The sequence below is a fragment of the Lissotriton helveticus genome, chromosome 5_1 (genome assembly GCF_964261635.1).
Source record: "Lissotriton helveticus chromosome 5_1, aLisHel1.1, whole genome shotgun sequence".
NCBI classification, from domain to species: domain Eukaryota; kingdom Metazoa; phylum Chordata; class Amphibia; order Caudata; family Salamandridae; genus Lissotriton; species Lissotriton helveticus.
Genome location: NC_136065.1, coordinates 1913981393 through 1913995659, shown reverse-complemented (window position 1 = coordinate 1913995659; position 14267 = coordinate 1913981393).

Genomic DNA, 14267 nt, shown 5'->3' with positions numbered 1-14267 from the left:
GTCTGTCTCTCTAGCCGTGTCTCTGGTTGTCTATCTGCTGCTCTCCCTGTCTGCTGCTTGGCTTGTCTGTTGCGCCTGTAATCCGGGTTTGCTCATTTCTGATTGCATACAGTAGGCGCGAGGCGTCCTGTATCCCTCCTCTCTTAAGTGGCAGCTCTTTATTTTTAATTCTTACACAGTTGAATGCGTGAAATCCCGATTTCACGCTGCATGGGATCAGGTTTCGAACCGTGCAAAGGGATTTCACAGAAACCTGTCCTCTAATAGCAGAGCACAGCACAGACCGAGAGCCGCAGAGGTGTCTCACAGGCCCGTTGTCACCCAGGACTCCCTTGCATACGTTTGTGGAGTTATTTACCAACAGATACGTGCACTCTGACCCGGAAGGAGACGTGGAGTGGAAGGAAGAAGTAAGGGGGTGATGAACTGTCTTTGTTCCACTCGAACAGGAGCGGTGGGCTCTGAGGAATGCAGAATCACCTTGGGGCCCAAGCGCATTGAGGCCTCCCGGCCTTTGGTTTGATGGAGGGGACAAAGCAGGCCCGGTCCTACCCCCATTTAAGGCTCTGGTTCCTAAGCCGATAATTTCACATTACAAGCCGAGGATTACTGCAGACCAGCATACTTGTTTCAGGTAATGGGAGTCCTGACTGACGGGTGTGAGGTCAGAGTTGAAGAACACGACCAGCCTACATTGCGGAACTTTTGATGTTATGGATTCCATTGTCTGGTTAATGAGAGTTTTGCATAAAAGCTCTCACTCATCACCCACCATTGCCCACTTGCTCCCTCACTTATTTACTCATCCATTCATTAAATCTCGACACTAACTCTTGCAGTAACTAGATCAAACACTCACTCAGCTACTCTGACTATCAGAGGGCATTTTGTAACCTTCAGAGGCAGGTGGCCACTGGAGGGTGAAGTCCTGCACTACACTGCACTCTTCCTTCCGTACTACCAATCTATCTGCTTAAAACCCACTTTTAAGAAAGAGTAGAAAGGGTGGGGCTTTGTGTGGGGTTCACAGGTGTGTAGTTCAGGCCACAAGATGTGTCCATGGACACTCCACCAAGACCACCTGTGAAGACACCACTAGGGGCGTGAAGAGAACCCCGCTCGACTTACACCAGCAGCAAACAGCGCAGGTTCATATTCAGATATTCACTTGATTTACCGAGCCCAGGCCCTGCCTGCATCACCCATGCAGAGTCAGGCATCACATCAAAGGAAGTGACGTCCTGGCCAGAGCACGCCACGCATCTTCGATCATGGGGTACAAGTATTCTTGTATTTGTCTGTTGTGTACCACTCAGGAACCTACGGCAGTTGTATGTCGTGAAAACAAGTCACTGTATTGATCTACCCCTACATCTGAGCCACTCCATCCACCTATATCTACACCGAGCAGGTCAGGATGTATTGTATGGATTGTGAGTCTCCTGAGGCAAAATAGCCGGGAGTGTTGCTTTTTAGAAAATTATTGTGATACTTGTGATTTTAACTTGTACTTTAAACCTACCTCGACTCCCATTGCTATTTTCACTTCGAGGGCGCCGTGCAGCGGATCCAGCGCTCACGTGACCCCCTCCCTCCGGCTTGTTACACGCTCGGCCACGCCCACCTAGAGGCCACGCCCCCTTCCCGCCTCAAGATTTCCTTTATCAATGTGCAATCCCAGAACGCGCAGCCTAAGGCAAGCCCGTCTGCGCCCGTCCGCGGCCGGACGGGGCCAGGGCACGACCCCATGCCAAATTTATCTCATACTCTTCTGAGGAGCTTACCACCCTCCAAGGCGACTGGCCTCTCTCAGAAACCGTCCAAAGACACATTGCCTCATTAGGTCTTGTCCCCTCTTCCACTCCCACATTGCCCCCCGCCCGATTCATCCCTCCACCACATGATTCCTCCCCGCCTGACCCTCTCCCCTCTCCTCCGCCGTTATCTGCTTTGTTACTTAATACCAGGTCAGCGGTCAAGCACCACCACGAGCTGTTTGTCCTGCTTGATACTGAGAAGCCTGACTTGCTGCTCTTGACCGAAACCTGGATCTGTGATTCTTCCCTTCCTGTTCTTCTGGCTACCCTCCCCCTTCCTATGTTGCCCTTCGGGCCGATCGTCCGGCGGGCAGGGCTGGTTGCGGTGTGGCGTTAATCGCTCGGTCAGAATTAAACTTTCAAACCCTTCCCTTTCCTCCCATCGCCCTTACGGAGTTTCTTGTGGTCCGCTCCTTATCCTTCTCTCCCCCTATTACTTGTCTCCTAATGTACCGCCCACCCCAGTCTTCTTTACTATTCCTACCGGCATTTCAAGACCTGCTGGCCAATTTGGTGGTCAACTACGCTTCAGTCTTGGTGCTAGGGGATTTTAATTACTGGCCTGCGGACCCCTCAGAGTGCACTGCTTCGAAAGAGTTCACAGAATCTCTTTCTTCTCTGAACTTTGTTCCGCATATAACTGTCCCCACCCACTCCCACGGTCATGCACTTGACCAGGTTTGGTCCCTCAATCTCCAAATATCCTCGGTGACGGTATCCCCCTGCTGTTGGTCCGACCATGCCCTTATTTGCTTTTCCATTTCTCACAACCGTGTATCCAAAGTCCCTCACGCCAGAAATACCTGGGCGCGGAATTGGAACAGCGTCGACCTCCCTTCCTTGTCCTCCCTGCTCCGGAACTCCACTCCGATTCTCTCCGGCCTCTCCTCCCACTCTCAAGCCAACGCCATTAACACCTGGCTGACTGGAGGCTGCGACTCAGTGGCTCCCTTGCGTCGCATTTCCATCCGACGACCAAAGGATTCCAACAGATGGTTTAATGACCGCCTAAAAGAACTAAAACTGACCGCTCGACAGGCGGAGAGACAGTGGAGAAGAAACTATTGCCCCTTATCAAAAACCCTTTATCTTAAATCACTTGCTGACTACAAAACTGCAATTCTCTCCGCCAAAACTACCTATTTCTCTACAAAAATAATGGCAGCCGAAAACAAATCTAGAGAAATATTCAGTATAGTGAACGACCTGGCCTACTCCGATAGAGCTTCACTCCAAATCCCTCCATCCCAGTCACTATGCGACCAACTCAACACTTACTTCTTAGAGAAAATCGCCACCATTAAGGCTAATATCCCCCTCCCCTCACCTGTCTTTGTGGATCCCTCCTTTCCCACTATCCGTGGTCATCTTACCTCTATCCCTCCCCTTACTGAGGCCAGATTCCGCGAGATACTCCCCAAAGTAAAGTCGGGTTCCCCGGCAGACATCTGTCCGGCTCGAATCCTGCAACATATCTACTCCTCCTGTCCTGAAGCCCCCATCACCTTCCTCAACAACTCCTTTGCGCAGGGAGTAGTGACCCCGGCGCTTAAAACAGCCACTATAGTGCCCATCCTAAAAAAGCCCGGCGCTGACCCGTCCATCTCAGCCAACTACCGCCCAATTTCCCTGCTGCCCTACCTGGGCAAGGTGCTGGAACGCCATGCCACCACGGTCTTCAGCGCCCACGTAGAGGCTAATGGGGGATTGGCCTCCCGCCAGGCTGGCTTTCGCCCCAGGCACTCGACCGAATCAGTTGTGGTTTCGGTCTTGGATACCCTCAGGAAGGGTATGGACAATAACAATCATCAGGCGTTGGTACTTCTCGATCTCTCTGCCGCCTTTGACACGGTCGACCATACCATCTTATTGTCCCGTGTCAAGGCGGCTGGAATTGAGGGTTCAGCCCTGATTTGGCTGTCCTCCTTCCTGAGGGACCGCACTCAGGCGGTCCGGCTAGGAGACTTTACGACCACTCCACTTCCTGTCACTTGTGGTGTTCCCCAGGGATCTTCTCTTTCTCCTTTATTATTTAACCTCTATATCTCTCCCCTCATTTTCGCTCTTCAGCAGCTGGAGGTTACCGTGTACAATTATGCCGACGACCTCCAGCTCATCTTTGACCTGTCCTCCTCTCCTCTTTCTGTCTCTAATTTTCAGTCTACCATGACTTTCATCAGGGACTGGATGAACCACAACCATCTTAAATTGAACCCGGACAAAACCGAGTTGGTTCTCACCGGTGGTTCGTCCAGTCCCTGGAATTCCCGATTCTGGCCCTCCTCTCTTGGTCCCTCCCCCACCCCCTCAACCGCAGTTAAGACACTGGGGGTTAAAATCAACAACCAGCTCACCCTCCACTCACAAATTAGCACTGTTGTCTCCTCCTGTTTCCTCACCCTCCGAACTATCCGCACTGTTTCCCGCTTCTTCTCCCCGCAGGCACTTAAGTTGATCATGGCCGCACTGGTGATCTCGAGGCTAGACTATGCCAATGCCATCTACAACGGTATTCCAGCATATAGCCTGCGGAGACTCCAGATGGTTCAGAACCAGGCGGCCCGGCTGGTCTATGGTCTCCCACGCTATCACCACTCCACACCCCTCCTCAGAGAGCTTCACTGGCTCCCTGTTAGGGAACGTTCCCTGTTCAAGACCGGCTGTATGGTCTTCCAGGCCCGTCAAGGCACTGCCCCTGCTTTCATTTCCTCGTTAATAAATGAGTACGTCCCTACCAGAGAGCTTCGCTCCTCCTCCAAATCCTTCCTCCAAATCCCACGTTTCAAACGTAAAAAATGGGGTGGAACTAACTTCGCTACCCTTGCCCCCACGTTTTGGAACTCCCTTCCTGACCACCTCCGCTCTGCAACTCACTATCTTTCTTTTCGTAAAGATTTAAAAACGTTTCTTTTCAAACAAGCCTTCCCCGTGTAATTCCCCCTCTTGCCCACGACAGGTTTTATTTTTCCTCAGGTGTCGAACTATCCACTAGCGCCAAGAAACCGTACGGTGCACGCTGCGCTTTATAAATGTTTTAAATTAGAAATTAGTAATTGTAATATGCGTCTACAGCAATATCACAGTATTGTCTATACATGTGCATGGAAGATATATTTGAAAATACAATCAACACTAACACTCCATCTAAAAGTCATATTCACCAATACAACATGCACTCTTAAACTTACACCTCCCACTTTAATCCTACACCTAACCTTAAAGCTCTCCATATTCTTCATTGTAAATCTAAGCCTATCCCTGAACCTAACTGTAAACCTTACCCTAATCTTTATCCTTGCCCTAATCCGAAACATAACGCTTACCAAGCACTAACTTTTATGCCTTAACCATAACCTAACCCTAAATGTATCCCTAAGCTTACATGTAACCCTAACACTATTCTGATCCGGTTTACACTCATCATTGTACTTACCCTATGTGATGTAATAGTAGTCTTGGTCATTTTATACTTTATTGTAGTGCATTTGATGTAGGGTCACTGGCATAGCTAAACATAGTAAGCAGGGGTGCACTACACACAATATATCCATTGAAATCAGCATAAAGGCAGGTAAGCAGTCCTTAACCACGATGGTCAAAGCTTTCAAACATGCTATTTCATCATTATAAAACCTCTTTTATAGACTCACTTTCTATCAGTTGTGAGAATAGGTAAATTTTTGGCACTTTAGACTTAATTTGAAGACGTGACCTTTCATTAAATAGTTTTGACTTGAGATTTCCTTTTTTCCTTTTTTGTTTCTACTCCAGGCTTTACTGGTCAGAATAACCATGCTGCTGCTAGAGTGGATATTTGCATAATTTCTCTTGCATTTAATTCAAATTCTATTGTTCTCTGACCGTGGCTTTATTCGAGTTCTTGACTAATTTGGGAGCACTATGGGCAGGGTTTGCCCTCAATGCAAATAATAGATAAATAATAAAAACACTGAACCACAGTTCAAATTAACAGTTCAGCATTTTAGATATTCCATGTAAAAGCAATTTTGAGGCTCCGCCCTCCCTCGGATGATCTGAGTAATTCACATGATTTATGCTGTTCGTCCGCAGTAATGGTTTTGAGAACAAAAATCTTTTCCCAGCTACAATACCTAAATCCGTTTTATGTAAATACATGGTCTTTGGCTTTTATCACTGCAGAGATAACAGTGATTTTGAAACCTGCAATTCACAGTAATTAGGTTATTTCCCTCAATTATACTGAGAAAAGCTTAAAAACATGCCTGTAAAATATAAAACCTAGCGTGGAAAATGGCCTTCGGCCTTGTGCTAACTATTACTTCACTTAAATCCTGTGCTTGCTGTACAGAACCACGATACACAAATACTGAGTATATGTGGGGCCATACTGTGCTCTCATCTTATGCAGTGCATAATGAATAATAGAGAAGTTGCAAAACCTTCACTTTTTTTTAAACTGCAAAAGCATCTCGTACCCCAAAGCTGGCAAAGTAGATTTTTAAAAGAAATTGTGGGCAAAGAAGGGGCCAAGCACTGATGTGGGAATGTTCCCACTGTCGCATAAGGCGGGGCTGTCTGCCACTTCCTGCCCTTTTCCTGCGGTGCCACGCCCCCTCTCCTATGCCTTTGGCTGGAAGTCTCAGGGGATGACTTCCGGCAGGGGACGGTGGAGATAGAATGTGACCACTCGTCTGCTATTGTGTTGCCCGCTGTCACTCACATGACAGGGAAACAAAATCCCTTACAGCCTGATTCTGATGTCTCATTCTTGTCGAGTAGGACATCCGGATGCATTGGGTGGGCAGAATAAAGGTACGATTGCCCTGGGCACGTTTGGGAAACTTTGTTCCTCATTGCAAAGAGCGAAATGCTCTGAATTCACCCAAATAAATTAAATCTGTGTTCACCTACTGTAATCAATCAATCAATCAATCAAAGCATTTATATAGCGCACTACTCACCCGGAGGGTCTCAAGGCGCTGGGGGGAGGGGGTCCACTACTGCTCGAACAGCCAGGTCTTGAGCTGCTTCCTGAAGGCGAGGTGGTCCTGGGTCAGGCGGAGGTGGGTCGGAAGGGAGTTCCAAGTCTTGGCGGCCAGGTAGGAGAAGGACCTTCCTCCTGTGGTGGCTCTTCGGATGCGGGGGACGGCGGCGAGGGCGTGGCTGGTCGATCGAAGCTGGCGTTTGGGGGCGTAGAAGTTGAGGCGGCTGTTGAGGTATCCTGGTCCTTGGTTGTGTAGGGCTTTGTGTGCGTGGGTGAGGAGCCGGAAGGTGATTCTCTTGTTGACCGGGAGCCAGTGCAGGTCTCTCAGGTGTCCGGAGATGTGGCTGCGGCGGGGGATGTCCAGGATGAGTCGTGCTGAGGTGTTCTGTATCCGCTGGAGTCTTTTCTGGAGTTTGGCGGTGGTTCCGGCATAGAGGGAGTTGCCGTAGTCCAGACGGCTGGTGACGAGGGCCTGGGTGACCGTCTTCCTGGTCTCGGTGGGGATCCATCGGAAGATCTTGCGTAGCATGCGCAGGATGTTGAAGCACGACGAGGAGACGGCGTTGACTTGTCTGGTCATGGAGAGGGAGGAGTCCAGGATGAAGCCCAGGTTGCGTGCGTGGTCAGTTGGTTTGGGTGCGCTGCCCAGGGCGGGGGGCCACCAGGAGTCGTCCCAGGCGGAGGGTGAGGATCCCAGGATGAGGACTTCCGTCTTGTCCGAGTTCAGTTTCAGGCGGCTGTTCGACATCCAGTTGGCTACGTCTGTCATCCATTCGTGCAGGTTGGCTCTGGCGGTGGCGGGGTCGTTAGTGAGGGAGAGGATCAGCTGGGTGTCGTCGGCGTAGGAGATGATGTTCAGGTTGTGCTGGCGTGCAATGGCTGCGAGGGGGCTCATGTAGACGTTGAAGAGGGTTGGACTGAGTGAGGAGCCTTGAGGAACACCGCAGATGACTTCGGTGGCCTCCGATCTGAACGGGGGGAGGCGGATCCTCTGTGTCCTTCCGGCGAGGAAGGAGGTGATCCATTCCAGTGCCTTCTCCTGGATTCCGACGTTTCTGAGGCGCTGTACTAGGGTACGGTGGCAGACAGTGTCGAAGGCCGCGGAGAGGTCCAGGAGGATGAGGGCCGCTGTTTCTCCGTTGTCGAGCAGGGCTCGGATGTCATCGGTAGCTGCGATCAGGGTGGTCTCGGTGCTGTGGTTGGCCCGGAAGCCAGACTGCGAGTGGTCGAGGGAGCCGTTCGTCTCGAGGAAGGCGGCCAGTTGCTTGTTGACGGTCTTCTCGATGACTTTGGCCGGAAACGGGAGCAGCGAGATGGAGCGGTAGTTCTTGAGGTCGGTTGGGTCTGCTGATGGTTTCTTGAGTAGAGCGCTGAGTTCGGCGTGCTTCCAGCTCTCCGGGAAGGTGGCGATGTCGAAGGAGGTGTTGATGATGTCCCGCAGGTTGGGTGCGATGACAGCGTCGGCCTTGTTGAAGACGTGGTGGGGGCAGGGGTCTGTCGGAGATCCGGAGTGGATGGAGTTCATCGTGCGGATGGTGTCTTCGGTGCTGATCAGGGTCCAGGCGCGGAGGGTGGTGGTGGGGGGCGGTGGTTCGGTCGTGGCGTGCGTCGGTTGAGTGCTGAAGCTGTTGTGTATGTCCGCGATCTTGTTGTGGAAGTAGGAGGCGACGGAGTTGCAGAGGTCTTGCGAAGGGGTGATGTCGTTGTTTCCGGCATTGGGGTTGGAGAGCTCTTTCACGATGTTGAAGAGTTCCTTGCTGTTGTGTGCGTTGTTGTCCAGTCGTTCCTTGAATGCGGTTTTCTTGTAGGCGTGGATCAGCTGGTGGTGTTTTCGGGTGGCGAGCTTGAGGGCAGTCATGTTGTCCGGTGTTGGGTCTCTGCGCCAGGTTTTCTCGAGTGCTCTGCAGTTCTTCTTGGAGCTCTTGAGTTCGTCGTTAAACCATGGGGCTTTCTTGCTGCCGGGTCTGCTCGGCGGGGTCTTCAGCGGGGCGAGGTCGTCTGCGCAGTCGCTGATCCATTTCGTGAGGTTGGTGGCTGCTTGGCTGGGGTTAGTTGTGCTGGTGGGGGGGTTCTTGCTCAGGGAAGTCGCGAGCTGGTCTGCAGTGATCTTGTTCCAGCTTCTGCGGGAAGCCTGTTGCTGGTGGTGGTGGAGCGTGGTCCTTCTGAAGCTGAAGTGGACGCAGCTGTGGTCCGTCCAGTGGAGTCCCGTGGCGTGGCTGAAGGCGATGTCCTTGCTGGAAGAGAAGATCGGGTCGAGTGTGTGTCCGGCGTAGTGTGTGGGGGTGGTCACCAGTTGCTTGAGTCCGAGGTTGGCGAGGTTGTCCAGCAGGGTGGTGGTTTTGCGGTTGTTGTTGCTCTCCAGGTGGAAGTTGAGGTCCCCGAGGAGGATGTAGTCAGCGGAGGGGAGGGTGTGCGGGCTGACGAAGTCGGCGATGTCCTCGCTGAATTGTGTGCGTGGTCCCGGGGGTCTGTAGATGAGGGTGCCTCTGAGGGTGGTCTTGGGGTTGACGTGGATCTGGAAGTGCAGGTGTTCGGCGGGTGCGAGGGTGTCGTCGGTGTTGGTCGTGATGCGGATGGTGTTCCTGTGGATGATGGCGATGCCTTCTCCTGTCTGGTTGGCGCGGTCTCTCCGGGTGATCTTGTAACCCTCTGGGATGGCGATGGCGATGTCGGGCGCGGAAGAGGCGTTCATCCAGGTTTCCGTGAGGAAGGCGACGTCTGGGTCTGTGGTGTCGAGCAGGTTCCAGAGCTCGACGGCGTGTCTGTGGACGGAGCGGGTGTTGAGCAGGATGCACTTCAGGTGGGTGCTGCTGGAGTTCGGCTTGGTGGGAGCTGGTGTGGCGTGGGTCCGGTTGCAGGTGAACTTGCAGGAGTGGCAGCTGAAGGGTCCGTGGGTGCGTCTCGGTGTGGCTCGGTAGCAACCCGGGGTTCGGCCGGTGTTGAGTGCGTTGAGTTCGGTGGCGTCGTAGGTCCGTCGGGTCGGCTTCCGGCGGTGGGGGCCAGGGGTCCTGGCACTGGGCGCGGTCCAGGCGTGGACGGGCGCAGACGGGCTTACCTTTGGTGCACCTTCGGCGCTCAATCGGTGCTACCGCTGCGCGCGTCCGCTGCACGGTCGCTCTGGGGGCGTCATAAGAGGGGAGCAGGGAGGGCGGGTCAGCTGGGAGGCGGGAAGGGATGCCCAATCGTCTGGCGAGGGGGCGGGGCCGCAATCAGGAGGTGCGGGAACGGGACCGGCAGAGCGGGCAGCCCAGCGGCGGCTGGGGCGCTGCTGACGGCGTCGGAGAGGAGGGACTCGGTATGCAGGTGAGCAGGGGCTCAGAGGCAGGTGCGGCAAGGAGCAGGGGGGCGACCAGGCCAGAGGTGAAAACTGAATTGCCTCCTGAAACTTGTATAACAAATGATTTTATTATCCTACTTTTAGCCCTGAGGGATAGTGGAAATAACCACTGCTCAGCTCTGTAGTGTCCATTCCTTTCCGCCAGAGGCTTTGCTCCCTAGAGCGGGACCTCAGGTGTGCTAATAATGGACAGTGCATGGATGATGTGCAGGGTCCTCTGTCATTTGTGTGTTCTCAGCTTCCATTTATAATCTCTCTTAAACCTAGTGCACCTCATGCTGTCTTCCACCCTCCTTTACTTTCTACTCACATGCTGGCTCTGACTCTTTTCACTGTCATCCCTTCATTCCTCTTCCACCCTCTCTCTGCCACTCTCAAGTTCTCTTCTTCCACCCTCCCTTACACAGTGCTCTCCATGTCCCTTCTCTTACACTCCCTTACAGTGCATTGAATCCCGCCGTGGCCACCCATCTAGTGGCCTTGCATTTACCACATCTGCTTGCACTGCCCTCTTCTTTCATTAGTCACTTTTTTACTTTTGAACTTTAAATCCGCTCCCCTGCTTACTCAAGCCTTTAAATCATTCAGTTTACTTCTCCCACCCTGCCTGTGCTTTGGCTGCGTTTAAACTGGAATGGCATGGGGAGCAAAACAAGCATGGATTTTGCCCAAATCTTTGTACTGGAGTGAATGTTTGACATTGTTCAACATTCTGTCCATCAATTGTTCCTTTTGCATTTGTCACCCCAAGTGGAATGGGTATGCCCAGACGTGGGTCCTATGATCTCCATCCCACTAGAGTCAAACTAGCCTGGCTGATATGGGGTGATACCCAGAAACTGGTCCCAGGATGCTTTTCTCTGGTCCAGGGAGGACTTGGCCTGGCAGTTTGGGCTGGACTGTCCTTATGGGGAGCAGGGCCAAGACTGATTTGCATTTGGCTGGATTTAAACTGGAATGGCACCAAGAGCAAAAAAAGATGGATTTAGGCCCAGATCTCGGAATGGGGTGAATGTTTGACATTGCTCAACATTCTGTCCATCAATTGTTCTTTTTGCATTTGAGCTTTGAAAGTGGCACCCTCCCTAGTGCCCCAACTCACAGTGTCACACATTTATTTCTACCACTCTTTCTTATCAACTTTTGTGCTTTTGTACACTTCTTTCTCCGTGCTCTGGTAGCGTTTTAAAGTTGTACAATGGTGACATAATGGAGCAATATAAAAATTACCATAAAAAATAATTGAACACTTTTAACTTATTTATATTTGTGAATATAATTTTTAGATAGAGGCGTCTGTGTTTATGCAGAACCCTGAAAGCTAAACGTAGCTGAGAAGGTGCACTACATTTTATTGCACCCCAGGCAGAACTGTTTCTGCCATATATCAATTTCACATAGTCTAAGGTACAGCTGCCATGTCTCTGTTTATTCAGCTTTTGTATTGAAAGGTGAAGATGGATGTGTCAGGCAAGGAAAATACACGTTTACAGAGACAGAGAACATTATTTACATACAAGGGGCGTTACTGACTGACAAAATTAGTTATATTTACAATGTGTAAGCGGTGAAGTGGAAATACAGTGTTGATTCTTACTGCTGGAAAGGGAGCACTGTCAGTGGACAGGTGGAACAGACAATAACTCCTGCCATAAAATAGCACAACCCCAGAGGCTGACTACCTTACAAGAAAATTTGTCAATTTCTATAAAGTAGACATCAGAGTGAGCAATATTTTTTATTCTTCCCACTGAATCTGGCAACATTCATAATTCCTGCATTTCTCAGAATTAAGAATGTATCGGCTTCTTTCAAAATACACCTCTGTCAAAGCTCCTTTCCTTTTCTTCTGTAAAGGTAAGTTTGCAGGTTTTATTTTCTGCAAAATAAGTAAAAAATACTTATTCAGCAAAATATAATCCTTCAAATTGTAGATTGCTGCTGTTGTTGTATATAAAGCATATTTTACGGAATTTATTTCACTTCACTTTATTTAAAAAGAATATATATATTTTTTAATTATCCTAGTTCTTTTGGACTTTCCAGAAGGGGTTTCCCTTTTAGCAATTTAGATGATTTCCCTGTAGCCCAATTCGCCTTTGTCTAAATTTAATATTTTTAGGGTAAAAATGAGGGGATTTTAACCATGAGTTTCCATGTAATCTTACTGTTTTTTGTGGACAATTCTACTGGTTGGATACATTGACCTTTTAAGACATTTTTTAGATGTTTAGCTCCTGAACCACGGCTTGGCAGTATTAAGATGATTTCTCTCCAGTGATGTCAGGAGTGAAATACAGCTGGTGGATATGTGCTCCTCACTCCAAGGTTTACAATCCATGCTCGCAGAAAAGATGATAACTGGGTATATTTCTAGAGAGTGAAGTGGAATGCCATCCAAATGCAGTGTGACACTTGCAACGTAGAGACAAGTGCAGCTGCTAAGTGTAGATTTTATATAGTGCTTGATGCTGTGTTCAAGGGAATATAGGCACATGGCTCTGTTTGTGGTTCACCAAAGAGCACACAAGCAGGGACAAGGAAGGTCAGAAAGCACGTCACCAGGGGCTAGATGTAGGTAAATTGGATTTACCGACTCATAAATACCGAATTTTACCGATTCGGTATTTATGAATCGGTAAATCCAATGTAGGTAAAAATTCGGTAAAAAATACCGAATCGGTAGGATTCGGTATTTACCGATTCGGTATTTACCGATTCGGTAATTGCCATTGATTCCTATGGGCCTTGAGGCCCATAGGATTCACTGTCAAATACCGAATGGTAAATACCGATTCGGTAAAATTACCGAATTGTCAAGGGGGACAGGGTGTCACTTTGACACCCTGTTGCACCCCTGATTCTGGCTTGTGTGACTTGTGACACACATACATGCCCTTAGGGCATGTATGTGTGCCACATGGCACAGGTGTACATGCACAGATGTGCATGTACACAGGAATTCGTTATTTACCATGAAATAGTATTTCATGGTAAATAACGAATTCTTAAGGGCCTGTGGCACAATTTTAAGTGCCACCTACATCTAGATTTACAGATTCAGTAAATTTACCGATTCCGTATTTTACCGAATCGGTAAATTTACCGAATCGGTAAATTATTCCGAATCGTTAAAATTTGGGCCCCCTACATCTCAAAAACCAAATACCAGTCGGTAACCGCCGAAATTGGCCGTTACTGACCGGTATTTGGTGTCCTACATCCGGCCCTATGTTCTCAAGTCAAAATAAACTTACAATTAGATTACTTCCCTTAACTAGTGTTTAGGCACTATATATATATCTGCAGGATGGGGGTCACTTGAGCCGAAATCGGTCTGAGGAGGGGGGCCGAGCAGCCCCCCTCCCCATTTCTTAATGACCCGGCCTGGTGGATGGGGTCCCTGGGGCCAAAATTGGCCTGGGGATTGGGGCCTGTGGCCCCCCTGCCCTAATCCCCTTATCCCTTAAAACAATTTGATATGTCATCAGAGCTGTGATCAGTGATGTCACTGACAATGAGTGATGTAATATGTGATGTAATAAGCAGTGCATTGTGGGTACATATGTTATAGTTAGCCCAGGTAACTACAACTGTAGAATTTCTCTGGTTTTGTACAAGTGAAATATGAGCCTAAATATAATGTACCTGTAACCTTTATTTTCAGAGAATTTCTATGGTTTTTTAGGTCTCGCCTGTCGATGCGCATGCGCATCGAGCAAGCGAGACTATAGGGGCTCATCCAGACTTTATCTAACTTGCAAGGAATCGTGGCGATTCCTTGCAGTGCCCGTGACTTTTAAGCTCAATGCGCATGTGCATTGAGCTTAAAAGCGCGTGCACAGCCGCCCGCATTCCTCCGACACCTTTTGAAGTGAAGCTTAGCTTCACTTCAAAGGCCCGGCTTCTTCACACCCACATGCCGCTCTGCCCCGCTCCGCCCCCTCCCCTGAGTCATCCTGCCTGCCCAGACTTCTCCTCCCCCCCTCCGACGTTCCCCCCGCCCCCTCCCGCCACGCAATGCCGAGCTTGTTTTCTTTCTACCCCTTTCCCTAGTCTTTCTCTCGCTTTCCTTGTCTCACGCATCTCTCTCAATGTGTACCTCGTTACATCTATCCATGTCTCTCCCGCTCTCTTCCCATTTGTT